Source organism: Ailuropoda melanoleuca, chromosome X (genome assembly GCF_002007445.2).
Source record: "Ailuropoda melanoleuca isolate Jingjing chromosome X, ASM200744v2, whole genome shotgun sequence".
Classification (NCBI taxonomy): domain Eukaryota; kingdom Metazoa; phylum Chordata; class Mammalia; order Carnivora; family Ursidae; genus Ailuropoda; species Ailuropoda melanoleuca.
In genome coordinates, this window is record NC_048238.1 from 76,614,165 (window position 1) to 76,628,185 (window position 14,021).

At 48.2% G+C, this 14,021-nt stretch overlaps 1 protein-coding gene across 1 annotated transcript in view; it reads left to right on the plus strand.

The window, feature by feature from the left end:
• Window positions 1-2,827: 2,827 nt before the first annotated feature.
• Window positions 2,828-14,021, plus strand: part of RTL9 (retrotransposon Gag like 9) — a 47,441-nt gene continuing 36,247 nt past the window's right edge. Inside the window, exon 1 of the mRNA XM_011226367.3 lies at window positions 2,828-2,859. The gene's annotated coding sequence lies outside the window, so the exon portion shown is untranslated. The remainder of the gene's footprint in view (window positions 2,860-14,021) is intronic.

Here is a 14,021-nt window from a genome sequence, read left to right on the forward strand (position 1 = left end):
TTTTTGTGGGGTCTTGTGTACGCGCATTTTCTAAGAGGCACCTTTGGGTTTTTAAAGTACTGGTCATTCTTTTTTAAAAGGTCACATTACAATTTTCCTATCCTTTCTTGTGTTGTTATATACCTCAAGGAAAGAGATGTAGGAAGCCTAATTGCAAGGGCAGGTTGTAAGGAAAGGAATATGGAAATCAGATGACCGACAGCTCCCAGGGAGGGGTTTCAGTGGCAGAAGGGAGCCCCTCTGGGCAAGTAGGTGGGAGCATAAAAGCCAGATTAACCTGGAGGGGGAAAGTTGCTATTGTATGAGTTACTTTCTTTTTTCCCCCAGATTTTATTTATTTGTTTGAGAGCAAGAGCAACAGACCAAGAGAGCAAGAGAGAAGAAAGCATGAGTTGGGGAGGGGAAGGGCAGGGGGCAAGGGAGAAGCAGACAACCCGCAGAGCAGGCAACCCTATACAGGGCTTGATCTCAGGACCCTGGGATCATGACCTGAGCTGAAGGCAGACACTTAACCAACTGAACCACCAGGCACCCCTGCATGAGTACTTTCTTTACCTCAGCATCTAGATGTCTTTGGCCAATGCGAGTCATGGTCATTTTCTCTCTTTTATTTCGAAAAATCATTTTTTTTCTAATCCGAGTATAGCTGACATGCAATGTTACATTAGTTTCAGGTATACAGCATAGTGATTCAACATCTCTCTGCAGCATGTTGTGCTCACCACAGGTGTCGCTCCCATCTGTCACCGCACATCACTATTACAATACCACTGACCATATTCCCTACACTGTACCTTTTAGTCCCATGATTTGTATTCATTCCATGATAAAGGCCATTTGTGAAAAGGCTGCAGCTAACATCATACTCAATGGTGAAAAACAGAACTTCTCCGCTAAGATCAGGAGCAAGACAGGGATGGTCACTCCTGCCACTTTTATTCAGCGCGGTATTGGAAGTCCTGGCCACAGCAGTCAGACAAGAAAAAGAAATAAGAGACATCCACATGGGTAAGGAAGGACTTAAACTGTCACTATTTGCAGATGACATGATACTATACATAGAAAACCCTAAAGACTTCACTGAAGAACGGCTAGAAGTAATAAATGAATTCAGTAAAGTCTCAGGATACAAAACTAATACCCAGAAACGCATAGCATTTCTATACTCTAACAACAAAGGAGCAGAAAGAGAAATTGAGAAAAGAATTCCGTTTACTATTGCAACAAAAAGAATAAAATCTGAAGGCATAAATTTAACCAAGGAGATGAAAGACCTGTATTCTGAAAACTACAAAACACTGATGAAAGAAATTGCAGGTGACACAGACAAATGGAAAGACATTCTATGGATTGGAAGAATTAATGTTGTGAGGGTGTCCCTACTACCCGAAGCAAGCTACAGAGTCAATGCAATCCCTATCAAAATACCAATGGCGTTTTTCACAGAACCAGAATAAATAATACTAAAATGCGTATGGAGCCACAAAAGACCCTGAATAGCCAAAGCAATCTTGAGGAAGAAGAACGAAGCCGGAGGCATTCCAAGTCCAGATTTCAAGATATACTACAAAGCCGTAGCAGTCAAAACATTTTCTGTCTTTTAAAGATCACAGTAAGCTACCCTGCCACCTTTTTAAGGGAACATTAGCTATGTGGTAGGTTCTATGCTGTGTGCTTTACATCCCATGTCTCTTTTAATCCCCACAACCATCCTTCAAACAAGGTGCTGTTATTACCTTCAATTTCCACAGGGGGAGACTGGCTCAGAGAGGTTAAGCAACCCAAGCAAGGTCACACAGCTAAGAAGATAACAGAGGCACAACTGAAACCCAGATCTGCCCAACACCAAAACCTTACAGAATCACTCTGTAAGTCCTTGTCAAGTGAAACAGCCACCCTGAGAAGCTTGACTGTATTTTTTTTTTTTTTACCAAATAGCAGAACATCTGGTCTGGTTGATTTTGTAGACTTTAATTACAGCAACTGAAAGGAGGTTGGCCTCTTCTGAGAGTTTTAGCTGAAGGGCTTTCTATTGCTTTTTCTAGGGACTTGTTCTTCTCCCCCCCCATCCCCTCCCTTGCCACACCTTCACTCACCCCCCAGCTGAAAAGCAAGTTCTTCCAGGGAAGGTTCTAGACCGATTCTTATACTCCCCTGCTTTCGATTGCCTGCGTAGTGTCACACACATAGTAGGTGCTCAGTAAATAGGGACTGACTGATGAGTGATTGGAGGTCCCTGTCAATGGTTTCTGCGTTGTTCAACACCCTTTCTTAGTGTGAAGTAAACAGGTGAGAACATTCAAGATGTCTGTTACCTTAACTTAGCTGCTTGCACTGAGATGACTTTTTAATATTGTCTCTGCCTGGGAGCTGAATGCTCTCCTTGGCACCTGGATGATTGATTGTGTTTTCCCCTTCTCCTCCAAAAGCTCTGACACTGCTTGAGGTAATTAAACATGCAGCCCACTTCACCGGACATCTTTCTGGACAGTTCTTGAATTTTCTAAGGAAGTGGGCACCATATTTAAATATAGTTCCTAGTTAATTCTGCTTCCCCGTCCTTGTCTGCTCCATGACTGCATCTTGGATTTCTATTGTGGAATGAGACAAGGGCAGGAAAAATCAAAACACATTCTGGTCAGCCCCACAAAACCTTCTAATTTGGTCCTAGAAGATAAAGTGGAAACATGCAGGATGGGACAAGTAAAGTTTGCAGAAGCCAGTTTTCAGCGCATACCACGTGATTCCCAGACTAGCAACAGTAACTATCCTTTTCTGGTGGATTAGTATGTACCAGGCCCGCTGCTAAGCATCTTGTTGGCATTCAGTCCATTTCATCCTTAGAAGGACGCTACGTAGGTAGGTACCGCTATTTTCATTAATCCTATCTTCTGGGTGAGCCAACTGCAGCTCGGGGAGTCATAGGGACAACTCCAAAAGACCCTCAGTAGGATGAGGTATAGACCCTCGATTGAAACCCGGAGATGTCTGATTCCAGAGCACATAGTCTCGCCGATAATGCTCTGCAAGGGAACTGGGCGGGCTTCTCAAATGGTTTGGGGCTAACTGTGTGATGCTGACGGAGAAAGAGTTTTAAAGGCTGGTGGAAGAAAGCCCTGGGGCTGATGCTCGTTATCTTCTTATTTGCATAAGAGAATTCTTTCCTTTTTCAATATCCTAGGGGAAGCTAGCTACAGGCAAAAGGCTGTGGGGGTCTGGGACCCAGGTTCCAACCTGGCTGCATTGGGACCTGTTTCTACTGTTTCTTAAGCGGTCCAGGGCAGTCATGGAGGATGGGCTGGGGGCCGGTGTGCAGAGAGAAAGGTATGATATCTGTAGCCTGGGGTAGTGGCCCACTGGGGATGGGGTAGGAGACTCAGCTGCAGGAGCTGAACTCAGTGGGGGGGGTGTGCCCAAAGAGAGTGGCAGCAACAGGTTACAATATAGGCGAGCAGTTGGCTTTGGTAGAAGCAGCAGTCCTATCCAGCCTAGCTAGCTGAGCTGATCAAGAAGAGGTGAGGCTTATGAGTCCCAGCAAGGCACTGGTAGCAAGGATGGGACTTGATTCCGATTCTCGGGGCAGGAGTAAAGGGGATGAGGGACCAGGGAGAACTAGACAAAACCCCAATTCTGCTGGATCTGAAAGATTAGATCGGTGACTGGCAACTGAGGCAATACTGCCCCCTAGGGGAATTTTGGAAAATTTGTAAGGTCTTTCAGTGGACTGGAAACGGGGAAGCTAGATGTCCGCGATGCCCAGGACCGTCTTGCAAAATGAAGAATCGTCTGGCATCCCGCAGGATTTATACTATAAATATTTTACACATAGGCACAAAGTGTCTGTTCCTCCCAGCACCCCACAGCTGCAATGGAACTATTGTGTAAAGAGATAGAAAATCGGCTTTTTTTTTTTTCCAGAGGTTTACCCAGAGTTGTTATCCATTTCAGAAAATCATGTTAATTGTGATGCTGCTTTTGGAATTATAGTCATCGATGCAATAGTCCTTTATTGGTTTGTAGCTGTTGCATTGATGGGGATTCTAGCTGAAGGCACATGCCTCTGCCGCCTTCACTTCATCTTTCAGTGCAAGTCCTGTGTGAGCATTTACATATTTAAATACACAGTAGTTTATTATGGATTACTTTCATTTCCTCTTGATGTGGCAGAACGTTTATTGATCTTTTTGAATTTATGTGTGTAGACAGATTACAGCATCTATGAATTTCATTTCAGGGTAGTAGAGGGGTGCAACAAAGAAGATGTATTGTAAGAAGGAGATGTTGATTCTGATAAGGTTGAAAATGATCGTGCTAGCTTGTTGGCTTCCTAAGGGCCAGGACCATGTCTGTTTTGCTTCCATTTGGCCTAATTAACCCAGTGCCAGGTCAGAGTAGGTGCTTAGTAAATTACGGGCGAATGGAGAATGAATAATGAACGTGGACTGAAGCATAGAGTGAGAGAGCCAGGGATCTAGGTCAGCAGACTTGGGGGGATGAAGCCGGCAGGAGACGGGGCTCTTGATTGCCAAAAGAAGGCAGGATCCCAGTTATGAGAAGAGGGCCCCATGCTTCTCATAGGCTTCTCATTTCAAGTCATGTTTCAGCCCAAGGACTGAGGTCAGATGGTCCCCGTGGAGGAGAGAGAGGTATTCACACCCTCGCTTGCTGGTATCAACCCCAGGAGCCCTAAGACCCCACCAGCTAAAGGGAAGTCTGTTTCCCAGCAGGGCTCTGCCTCTCTGCATTGTGCTCCCCGGGCTGAGGCAGAGGTGATCCCATGGAAAATGAGCCTCGAGTGTGATGATACGTCAATGATATGTCAATGTCCTATACATCCTCGGTGGCATCTTAGGCGGATGCAGCCCTCCATTTTCCTGCTGTTGCTGCTGTTGTGTTTCACTTTCCTGACCCTCATCCCCATCAGCGATGTGTGAACCCCTTCTTTCTGGGTCCTGGCCTCAAAGGTGATTGCTCACTCGCTGATAAATGAATGGCTAAAGCTTTCAGTGCTCCTGATGAGATAATGGGCTCCCTTCTTGTGTGTGTGTGTGTGTGTGTGTGTGTGTGTGTGTGTGTGTGTTGAGGGGGGGTTGGGGTGGGTGAAGGGAATCACCTCTCTTAGAGAGGAAATACAGAAATGGGAAAGGAGGATTGAGCCCCCTAATGTCAGAGGCGGAAGTGACCCTGAGGTCACCTGGATCATGGCACAATGGAATAACAGAGGCATTTGGTTGAAATCCAGATATGGTGGCTCCCGACACTCAGATAGTCTGATTCAGTAAGTCTGACTTGGGGCCTGGAATCTGCATCTGGATAAGTAGCACTGGTGATCTTGACAAGGAGCCTGGTTTGGGAATCCACTCAGACTGACCTTCTTCTTGTACTGGAAGCCAGCTGAGTCCCAGAGAGGGTCAGCGACTTGCCCGAGGGTGCACAGCAAGTCACCAGACAGTCAGAGCCGGATGGAACTCAGGTTTCTTTCCACTGTGTTGGTTGTGGGAACATCCGACACTGTGGCTGGTTAGTGAGATCCTTGGCATGGAAAGAAAGACCTTAAATCTCACAGCAGAGACCAGCTTCCCCTTCTGCCTATAGGTTGGGGCCAGAGAAGATGCTAAAAAGTTGTTTCACCCTATTTCCAGCTGTAAATTTACGGCAGGGATTTAGGAGAGAAGCAAGAAAAAACACACCAAGGGTAGCAGGATAATAAGAACTCGCCGGCGCCTTTGACTGTGTCTGTCCATAAAAAGCCAAGTGAAATGATGCAGGCAATTATCCACCTATTTTGTTCGAACGCCTTGACCGAAAATCTCCCCGTAACTGATGGAAAATATCATCTTAAAAAAAATGTCACTTCAAGTCACCCAAATGACTTTGACTCCCACTTCCCCTTTCTTTCTTTTCCCTGGAGACACCCCACTGCTTGCCCGTCACTTGGGGAGACGGGGTAAAAATGTCCATAGCCCCAGGAAATGTAGAGGGAGAAGGGCAAGCCTGGATAGGAAACGCCAAATGAAATGCACTATGAAGCCAAGCTGCATTGGAGGTGGTGTAAACACTCGTCCTTGCATGATAACCCTGTGCATTCTAGGTCTGTTCTAGCTGGAGCCACATAATACATCGTATCCCTTTGGCATAATTTGAGGCAGCCCCCTTGGAAGGTTCCATCAGCAATGGAACAAAACACAACGCCAGATTTCTTTATTTAGAAGAAACGGTTCCTAAATGGCGAATCTGTCTGCCCTCTGCCCCCCAGCCCTCTGCAGCCAAAGCTGCCCTGATGCGAGGTTATCTCAGCAGACATCAGCAGGTGTTTGCCTATTTATAAGTAGCAGAGCTGCTACGGGTCACCCCACTTCTATCCGTGAGCAAGAGGTCAAGGGGCTTATTGGAAAGGGGAGGTGCCTGTGGTGTGGACCCAGAACAAGCTTGGCTGCATATTGTTGCCATGAAAGTCAGCGCCCCTGGGACCTTACATTTCTGCCCAGCTCTGTCACCACTGATTTGTTACGTGACTCTGAAAAAGGCTCTTCCTGTCTGTGGGCCTTGCTTTATCATCTCTGGGGACACAGACTCACCACTTAATACATGGTACCATTGATTGTGACAACTGGCCTGCCATCAGAAAAAAATAAAAATAAAGCTGAATCTCTCTCTCACTTCTTATTCCAAAATATATTCCACCTTTGTCCAACTTTTAGATTTTAAACAGAGAGATCATGGAAACATTGGACGAACGCACAGGAGAATATTTTTTAACTCCTAAGGTGGGAAGTCTTTGCAAGGCAAGAAGAAACCCTAGGAGGTATAAAAACAAAACAACGACAGATTTCACTCTGCAAAAACTGAACAACTTCAGCTCGGCAAGAGATCTCATGCAAAGCTGAAAGACAAAGGACAAACCAGGATAAAGTCACACACAGAAGGCAGACAGCAGGTTATTATTCATAAGGTTTTAAGAGCTCCATTATAGGAAGTGCATTATTTTCCTTATAGCACTCACCCTGATCTGCAATCACATTATTTAGTTATTTGCCGATTACCTGTTTCCCCGACTCACATGTTGGCTCAAGGAGAGCCGAGGCTTTGCCTGTTCACCACCGTCTTCCTAGAGCTAGGACAATGTCTGGCACACAGTAGGCGTTCGGTAAATACTTGTTGAAGGCATGTAAGTAAGCATGAGCTTCTAGAGATCAGCGAGAACATGATGAACAGTCCGCTGGTAAAATGGTCCGATTAACAAATAGGCAATTCACACGGGAGACACAAAGGGCTTCTGCCGAATGAAAACGTTCACAGCCTCAGTAATAAATGAGTAAGAATAATGCAAATCAAAACAGCATTTAAATCATTGAAATGTCACGTCTCACCTTGTGGGGTGGCCAGAATTTCAAAGGTTGCTAAAAACCCCGCGTTTGTGAGGATATGGTGAAAGAGGAACACCCATTCACTCTTGGAGCACGTCTAACTGAGCGCAACTTCCAGAAAGTGACTCGAAATAATCATCTGACCCAGCAAGGTCTTTTTTTAGGGGTTTCGTCTGTTGGAAATGGTCTATGTCTGAGGACGTTCCTTTAGATGTCATTGGTAAGGAGCAAGAAGCTGGAATCAGTTACAGAGCCTCTAAATAATGGCACACTAAATTTCACAACGCTCATGATTAAGGATGTGGGTTCTGTGCTCGGAATGACTAGGTTTGACTTCTTCCTCTTGCCTTTTCTGGCTGTGGGACCTCGCTCAGGTTCCTAAACCTCGCTGTGCCTTGATTCTCTCATCTGTAAAATGGGATACTAACACCTTTTTTCATGAAGTTGTGAGGAGTACGGAAGCTAATCCAAATGAAATACTTAGCACCTGGCACAGAGCTTTCACTAAGTGCCACCCATTTCTACCCCTACTAAGTACTCTAATGATGACAATAGCGACAGAACCATGGATCAGGACAAACTAGATCTTTACACGCTGATATGCAACGAGGTTTCCAATATAGTATTGCGACAAAAGCCAGCTGCAGAAGAACTGGTAGAGGGGCGCCTGGGTGGCACAATGGTTAAGCGTCTGCCTTCGGTTCAGGGTGTGATCCAGGCATTCTGGGATCGAGCCCCACATTAGGCTCCTCCGCTATGAGCCTGCTTCTTCCTCTCCCACTCCCCCTGCTTGTGTTCCCTCTCTCGCTGGCTGTCTCTATCTCTGTCGAATAAATAAAAATAAATAATAAAAAAAAGAAGAACTGGTAGAGTAGGATCTGATTTTTGTTAAGGGTATTATATGTTATACATAGGGAAAAAAAGTCTGGAAAAATAGACAGACTGTCAACAGTGGTTACCTCTGGGGAACGGTATGGGGGAGGCGGATTTTCACTTCAGCAATGATTAAAATTGTTTGAAACAAGCATGTGTTACTTTTATAATAAACAAAAGACGTAAAGGGAAAAAAAGCTCCATTTGGAAGTCTGAGGACAGTTAATCCCACCAAGCCTCACATCCCCCAGTCATTGGCTACAACCCAAACGTGAGTCTCCCTGCCTGTCATCTGTCCTCTCCCATACCATCCCCATTCTGCTCTTTGCTTACAATCCCCACTACCCCTGACTCATCTGTCTCCCTCCTACTGCCCTCTCCTATTCTTCTTTGCACTGTCTGGAATCCCCCCCCCGCGCCCCCCACCCCTGCCTCATGGGAAACAATCCCCAGAACACTGTTCTCTACCTTGGCGCCTGCAAGCGCTGAAACCTGTCTCCACGGAGGGGCTCACGCCTTTGCCTGCTGCGCCCTCTAGTGGACACTGCTCACACCACAGGCACCCTAGGGCTAGGAGGTGGGGTCTGTGCTCCAGCTTCTCCTGTTTGCTTCCAGACCGTTACTCCTCCGCCTTCGGCCAAGAAATCCTCCTTCTCATGTCATCTGGCTACAGCACCCTCTTCTCTCCTTTCCTCATCGATCCTTCTTTTTAACCACCCCTTCCTGGCCAAACCACCCCCACTCATCCACTCAATGAAGAGTTCGACATCTGGCTCACTGTCTTCTCCACCCCAAGTCCTGGCATCATTCTGGGTGAGTTCAACATCCATGATCCATGTGCAGGACACATCCCCGTTCTAGCCATATCATACTCCATCACCGGTCGGACCTACTCCATCTCAGCACCCCCCGCCATCCACATCCCATTCACTGAGCCCCAAAGCTCATCCCCCCCTTTTTTAAGCCCAGGAGGATCTCCGGGCTCTTGAGACCCCTTCATTCTTCCAGCCAGTCAGCCCTCCCACCTTCCTCCCTTCCCTATTCATCTTCGAAATTGATGATGATGATGATAATGACGATGATGATAAAATAATAATGAGTATATATGTGTGCTGGGCACATCCTACACCATCCTTTCAATAATCTCGTGTAATTCTCACTGTAACTTAATGAGACAGATACTGTTGTCTTTTTAAAAAAATCGTTTTACTGAGTTGACTGGGGCTCAGAGAGGTTGAGTGACTTACCCAAGTCCCACAGCTAGTACTAGACAGAGAGGAGACTGGAAGCCAGGTCTGTTTGCCTGGCTCCTGGAATCCTGTCTATATCCTAAACTCCCTTTGCCCCGTGTCTTTCTGACACATCCACTAGGCAAAAACCCAAGCCCGGATAAATTTAACTGACAGCCTCCTCCTCTGTGCTTACACCCAGATGGAGGAACACTGCTGGAGAAAATCCCATCACTTTGTTGATTAGTCCCACTCGAAAGTCATAGTTTCCAACCTCAGCTGGGCCCTCGACTCAGCTAAACAATCCTTCTAAGTAACTGTCCTGACAACGGCACTTTCAAACTTTCTCCACTGCCCTCTGGAGTCAGACTGTCTGGGTTAGCATCCTGCCTCGGCCACTTCCATGCTCCATACCGCGCGTGCCTTTAAGGAAGGGTGAGGTGGAGGAGAAGGGAACGAGGGGGAAGGGGCAGTAACGTGCGTGGAGTGGCTTCCGGGGAGCAGCCAGTATGCCAGGAGCTTTGCATGCAACATCTCATCTAATCCTCCCTCCCCACGGCTCCACCAGGGACAGGCTCTGGTTATTCTCGCTTCGCACAGGAGAGGAGACGAGGGCACAGAGAGGTTAAGTCGTGTACTAAGGTGGCACAGAGTGTAAGTGGAGAAGCCATCTGATTCATTCAGACCCTCCTCAGTCTGGAGCGATTGCCGTGACAGCCTGCAGGCGCCCTGTTACCTAGCTCATGTCCTCCCATCTACCCTACATCCTGTTGCCGGGGCAATCTCCCTAAAATGTACATCTGACTGTGCTCCTGCCCTGCTTAAAATCTTTCCCAAGTTCCCCCACAGAGTCTTCAGAATGAAACCAAAACCTTTCATCTTGATGATTTGCTGCCCCCCCCACCTCCTTCCCTTCTTGCCGTGGCTACTGCTGTCTGCCTACAAGCCAGCCATTCTGCACGATTTGTGGCTACCCGATGATACCTCGTTTTCCTCTAACCTCATGCCTTCGTGTAGGTTCTGCCTGGTCTCCCCCCACCTTCCCCTCTCTGGTCGCCCACACCCCTTTCCTGCCCACCTGTAGTGGTCCTTCCCCTTCTGTGCTCTCCATTGCCTTTATGCGTTTTTCCTAGTGTGCTGGCATTTCCTGCTGACTTGTCTGTTTCCCCCACTAAACTGCGAGCTGCTTGAGGGCGGGGACCGTGACTTAGTTATCCCCATCCCTGTGGTCCCCAGGGCATAGCACCAGAGCCTGGCTAAATCCATGTTTGTCGAATGACTGACTGATTGAATGAATGGAGTGAATGAGGGAGGAAAAAGCCCTCACTTGGAAAGTTTAGTGACATGAGCTGTATGGTATCTGGTTCTTGGCTGAAGCTGCTACAGTTTTTCCCTATGACTACAGTGCTGTAAAAATATGTCTGCACGTGGATAAAGACTGGAAGAGAACTTTCCACACAAAATTAAGAGTTGTGTTAGAGTGGTGAGTTGATGGATGCTTTTTTTTCCCCCCTGTTTTCAAAATGTTCTTTGGTGCTGCTTTCCGAGTGCTTTGGCAATGTAGCAGACATTGCAGAAATAGAATCTGGGGCTCCCACGGAGGATTCGACAACCAGTGTGTATTGATGCCCAGTGTACCCTGCTGGGTTCTGGGTGCTGTGGGGAGGGTGGTGGGTAGAGGCGACTCATTCTGATTCAGGTTCACATGGCCAGGAGTCTTGCCAATTCGGTTGGACTTGCTGGAATCAAATGAGAACTTTCAAGAATTTTCCAAGCTCCTGGGTTGAGGTATTTTTTTCTCCCAAAGCTGGGCAGCAAACAAAGATGGCTTTTGTTTGCAAGGAAAATACTCATTCCTTCGATTTTGTCCTGCAAAGTGCCTTCTGCAGCTTTTTTTGTGTGTGGGGGGGTCAGAACTGCTGACTGGGGAAACTGATTGCCCATGCTTGCGTGGTTTAGAAATGACCAAAAATGTTTCCCTTTTTCTGGCTGTCGGATACAATGTTTAGGAATTTCATTGGCAAAACGATGAAATCGTTCCTATACTGCGGTAGGATTTCCAAAACTACATGTCGTGTGTTAACCCAGAAGAGGCAAAAAAAAAAAAATGGCAAGCAGCACTCTCCCAGATTCAAATGATGAGTCCTCTTGCCTTTGTGGGGTGTTAAGTCACTAGGCAGTGTCAGGCGCTATGTTCACGACCTCATTTAAACCTTGCCATGGGCTTGGGAGGGAGGACTGGTGCTGTCCCCACATTAGAGATGGTAAGATTGAGGCTCAGAGAGCCTCGGCTCTAAAGTCACGTGACCAGGGTGGGAAGCAGAGCTCGGCCAGCGCCACAGGGGGCCAAAGGTATAATTTATTTTTATTTAACCAACAGGCACGTGGTACGTGCTTTACAAACCCTGGCTCGTTTAATTCTCATAAACAACCACGCGAGCAGGTACCGTCAGGGCGCTTTGTGTCAGAGAGGAAAACACGGAGGCACAGGGAGGTTAAGGCACTTGCTCAGAGTCGGGTAGGTCAGTATGTGACAGAGTCAGAGTCCCAGTCCAGGCAGCTGTGTTCTGCCACCTGGCTCTTAGCCTTGACCCTGTGTAGGACAGCATACTACTCCTTCTGCCCCATCTGCACAGCCCTGGCTCAGACACGCTGAAGACAAGGGCCTCTTTTTACAGTCTTAAAAAACGGTTTTGTACCTTTACCATCTCTTCCGAAGGAGAAGGGAGCTTTCTCCTGACACCTTCATTTGCTACTGCCCGTTCTGGGTGTTTTGGGCAGCGGTGGGTTTCCTCGACAGCTGGGCCCCGGCTGGGTGAAGGGCTTTTGGAGTCAAACCCACCTCTCTGCATTCAGCGCAGACTTCAGGATAACACCCTCCCAAGGCAGTGTGCTCAGAGTAAGCCAGGAGCGGCCAGAGCCTTCCTCCCTACCTTGCCTTCCCAGCTCGTCCCGCCTCCCCCTCCCCACCTCTGCGTATCTCTCCTCATCACCCAGCCTCATTCCCCAGAGCCACTGAGACAATGGCGGCCGCTGAGCTGGAAGCGAGGGGGAGTCGAAGGGGCAGCAGCAGGCCCAACCCACCAGCCTGAAAGCTTCGGTTGACAGGGGAGGAGGCACATCTGGTTTGGGTTTTCAATTCAATTCAACAATGATTTATTGTGGGCCTGCCAGCTGCTGAGGTTCTGGGCTAGGCTAGGCAGGGAGAGATGCACAGATAAGTAAAATACCGTCGGTGCCCTGAAAGGAGTTTTATAGGTTGTAGGGCTGTGTAGATGCGAATGGCAACTTTGATGCAACAAGCCCTGTCCTGAGTGGTTTACCTTGCCTACTTGACGTCTTCGGACCCTCTCAAGGGTTCCGTGATGGGGGTGGGGAAGCTCTAATGACTTCAAGTCACAGGGGCAGAAACTGGGCCTCCAAGAGGAAGTGACTGGCCCAAGGGCATGCCGTTAGGAAGTAACGGAACCACGCCCAGAACCTAGATGCATCTGGGTCGCAAGCCCACATTCTTAGCCATTTACTTCACCCTGCTTCCTAGAGACGGAGGGGATGATGATAAGTAGCACTTACTGAGCTCCATAGGCCAAGTCTTGTGTCGAGTGGCCGGCGGATCGCGTTATGTTATTGGCAACCTTCCAGATCTCACTGAGGCGGGTTGTTATCCCCTTTTCCAGAAGAGAAAACTGAGCTTGCCGGGAGGAATAATGGCGTTGGAATCTGAACCTAGTTTAAACCAGCCCACTGGCCCGTAGCCTGGAAGGGGCAGATGCAAGGTGCCCTGAGGGGTCGGGGATGATGGCCCAGGGCCATGGCAGAAACGGCATTCGGATTTGACCTTGAAGGGTGAGTGGGGTTTTGCTAGGCAGAGAGGACCTGCTGGTCGGAAGGAAGACTATGAGCAAAGAGCCACGCTGCACTGTGGGGCATTTTGATGGAGAATCCTGCAGGTCCATCCAGTCTGCGGGCAGGTAACCGCCCCCCACCACCACCCAGGCTGTAGGGGAGCAATGGAGAGGAAACCGGATGCCGCTGAGGGTGTTCACGGTTTCATCAAGTTCAAGTTCTGGTTTTCCAGTGAAGAGCAGGTACCCTACCCAAAAGGCTTTTCAAATGCTCCTCTGGCGCAGCTCCTGAGGAAGAGCCCTTTGGGGCTCTTGGTGCGTGCAGGCGACAGTGCCCAGAGCTGTGGGGAATACAAAAGCAAGCGCCGCAATTCCTCAGATGTGAGCTCAGGGCCCCCGTGTGGCTGGGGAGACGAGATACACTCAGGCAGTTTGAGATCAGGGCCAAATGAGTTTTCCCCAACGGTCAGATTTCCAGGAACCCGAAGATGGGGAGGAGTGGGGGGGGAGGTGTTGAGAGGCACTGCCAGGGGACGCTTCACCAGGAGTCTGGGTCTGGGCTTTGAGGGCTATTTTAATAGGCGTGGGTGAAGAGGAGGGCAGGCAAACTTAAGATCAGGTAGAGTTACCCAAATGGCTTCCCTTCCCGCCCGAACCTCTGCTGCCCCCATCCATGTCTTGACCTCTGGGAGTTTCTCAGGGAAGAT